A 3,253-nucleotide genomic window follows, 5' to 3' on the forward strand; every position below is an offset into this window, starting at 1 on the left:
AACGACCCTTGCCGTTGTGCCCCGCTTGGGGAAAAAAAAACAACGCTTTGAGCCTGGTGGTATTTTTCAGCATCATTTTTGTGTTGCTACCTGCTAGTTCGCCGTGCGGGTTGGGGTACGGCACCTCCCCGCTGCTGCAGCACCTCTGCCCGGGGACCCGGCTCCCGAAGCTGTCCTTTGGGAGCAAGAAGCAGGAGAGAAAGCTGGAAAGCGCGTCTCAGGCCTGCCGTCAGCCCCAACACCAGCGTCTGTGTCCTGTTCTCAACATACCTGGAGAAAAATAATAATTAAATCACCTATTTTATTCCTAGCTGGCTACAAAAGGTTTTTGCCATTGAAGTTGAACTTAAAAGTATCTTTTTAAGGGCAGAGTGACCGGCCAAGCAAGGTAACCTTGCAGGCTGTCTCTCTGCAGCGGGTGCTGAGGTGGGCTGAGCTCGGGACACCCTGGATTTGCCCCCCCCCCCCAGCCAGGAGCCGCTTGCTGGGTGCTCCGTGTGGGGCCGTGATGGGCAGGGGCTGGCTGGTCCTGCTGCGGATGGGTGAGACTGGAGCAGCTTCAAGTCAGGCAACAGCAAATATTGACCTCCCTCGGGGCTGGGCAGAGCATCGTCGAGAGAAGCGACACGACCGGAGCGCTGCCGCGTGCGGCACCGCAGCCCTCCCCGGCAGTCCCCAGCGATGGATGCAGTAAATAGCATTTGTTGTGTTAAGGAAGGAGAGTGCTTCCAGCCCAGGGGACCGCTCACAGCAGCTGCCAGGCATATAGAATGGCAAATATTGCCAGTTTTCTCTGATAAAATACAATCGCAGCTTATTTCAGCCTCAGCGATGGGAGATGGGGAAAAGCAAGAGTCACCTTCCAGCTTTGTTTCCTGCATGCTCACACTTATACACGGGCGCTTTTGCTCTCTAATTTCCATCTCTACTTTCTGCAGGTTACTGAGCTGCTGCAGGAGCTGGCAGCAAGAGAGTGGTTTTCACACGAAGACCCTCGATTTGCTGTAGCTGCTGCATCCTACCTCCAGCCAAGGACAAGGCTCGGCTCATCCCGCAGCCCCGGCTCATCCCGCTGCCTTCAGTTTCCCAGGTAACAACTTTTTTCTGCAAATACGGGTTCAGATTTTTCAAGGAAGGTGCCTGGGCTCTTTCTGCCCCCCAGGTGCATCCCCTCTTTTCACCCCCACGAGAACCATTTGGAGGTGAAGGTGTAGCACGTGTCGGTCGGGGTGGGAAGCAGCGAGAGCCGCAGCAGAGCCCGGTGGCCGCTCAGCACGGCTGGGCACCATCACCAATCACCCCCCCCCCACCAAAAAAAGGGGCTGCTCATTCACCCCGGGTCAGAAACAGGATGGCCTGCTGGGCACCAAAGAGCTTTCGCAGCATCTTTGGAGGACTCTTTTTTTCCCTGGTGAGACTTTTGCCCAGGGCTGGAAGTTGACTCCACACCGAGGACAGAGAACCGCAGAAGGGAGCAAGTAGAAAATGATGAACCATTATAGAAAATGACAAATCATTAGAATAATAAATAATGCAGTAAGAGGTAATTAATTATCTCTATTTATGTTGTGATGCCTGGTTATTGATTTAGATGTGTTTTCAGCCCTGACTGCTTCAGGGTTTCATCTGTGTTTTTCCATCTCCCCTTCGTTAAAGCCCACTGTGCTGCAGGGCTGTGCGGGACTCACAGTCTCCTGGACCGGGAACTGGTCCCGTATTTCCCTGGCACAGACTGGCCTATGCCAGCGCCGGGCACTTCTGTGTCTTTCGGCACAGACGTGGCCACGCATGTTCGGCTCAGACTGTAGGGACAGAAAAATAACCCACGGCTGAACCCTGGGAATAACAGCACGGACGTGGTCACATCCCATCCCTTGCTGGTGCAGTGATGTCAGAGACACCAGATGTCTCTGTTACTGCCCAATTTAACGGTGCCTAATGAGGTCACTTCCATAAAAAGAGGCAATTATTTCCTGGGAGCCATTTGCTAACGTAATTAAGTCCGCTTTTATGCCTGGTTTTAGTGACTGGCAGAGAGCAGGGCTCTTGTGAAAAGCAAAGCAAGGAGGAACCGATTCAGCGAGCCCCACCGCCATGTGTCAGCCCATCCAAACCAGGAGCTTTTTGGTTTCTCTTTCCCAGAAAAGGGTCAGGTTGGCTCTGCCTGGATCCAACCCGCGGCCTCTGCATCAGGAGTTGAGTTTCCCCAGTAGCTGCTGGTTTGGACTGGAGGGGTGAGGTCGGGGGTCCCCACCGGCTCGGGCTCGGCCGTACCCAGGAATTTGGGATGCGGAGCAGCTTCGCCTGCAGTACTGGCTCGGCTGGCGCCGGGCTGCCAGGAGCAGGGCTTAGGGCGGCCAAACAATTCACCGCTCGGATTTGCTAAAGCTCGTTCACCTGTGACTGCAGTTGCTGCTGCACCCTGGGCTGGTTTTTCATCCCGTTTCCCCACAGAAGCGATAGAAAGGCTGTTCCAGGGATACACCGCGTGCAACGTCATTTCTAAGTGTAAAAGGTGGGGTTTAATGACTTGTCCTACCTGGTATCTTGGAGGCAATGGAGCCTGGAGAAGTTTCTTCACTCCTTTTTTCTTAGAAAATTGACTTGCTACAGATGTCGCTCTCAGCATTTTTATTAAAATAAATAGGAAAGGGCTGTGCCCCCAGAGGCCATCCCGCTCCTTTTCCCAAACCTGATGGGTGAAACGCAACCGCGAGCATCTGCCAGGGCAGAGCAGCCGTAGAAACAACAGCTCCAGCCCTTCCTGCTCGAGCGCAACCTTAATTAAAAAATAAACTGTCAGACACCATAAAAAATTAAAAGTTAAATGCCTTTAACATCCATCTGTGAGTCTTCTGTGCAAGGCTGATGAGTCAGAGCGGCTGCCGCTCCTTGCCTGTCCTCAGAAGGCTCCTGACGTTGTCCCCCCGCGGGGTGGCACGGGGGGACTGTGCCCACCTCCCAGTCGGCAAGGAACAGGGGGGCCCGAGCCCCTCCTGCAAGCTCCCAGGAACGCTTTAAGTGCTTTCGTTTAATTTTATAAGGGTTATTCAGCTCCCTCGTGGAGCAGATGTCGCCCAGGTGGGGGGGAGTTTTGTGACCCTGCAGCAGGGCCAGCGCGGGGGGGAGCTGCCACCGTGCTGGGGAGCAAATGGGACAACAGGTAATGGGGCTAGGACTGGCCCCCACTCCTGGTTTTGGCTGGGATAGAGTTAATTTTCTTTCTAGTAGCTGGTATAGTGCTATGGTTTGG

The 3,253-nt window shown here is 54.1% G+C and overlaps 1 long non-coding RNA gene across 1 annotated transcript; it reads left to right on the forward strand.

Moving 5' to 3' along the window:
* The first annotated feature begins 466 nt into the window (after positions 1-466).
* Positions 467-2,841, forward strand: LOC138690690 (uncharacterized). Its single transcript, XR_011329446.1, has 2 exons — positions 467-1,090; positions 2,143-2,841. It is a non-coding gene; the product is annotated as an uncharacterized lncRNA (long non-coding RNA).
* Positions 2,842-3,253: the final 412 nt, after the last annotated feature.

The sequence above is a fragment of the Haliaeetus albicilla genome, chromosome 23, assembly GCF_947461875.1.
Source record: "Haliaeetus albicilla chromosome 23, bHalAlb1.1, whole genome shotgun sequence".
NCBI lineage: Eukaryota > Metazoa > Chordata > Aves > Accipitriformes > Accipitridae > Haliaeetus > Haliaeetus albicilla.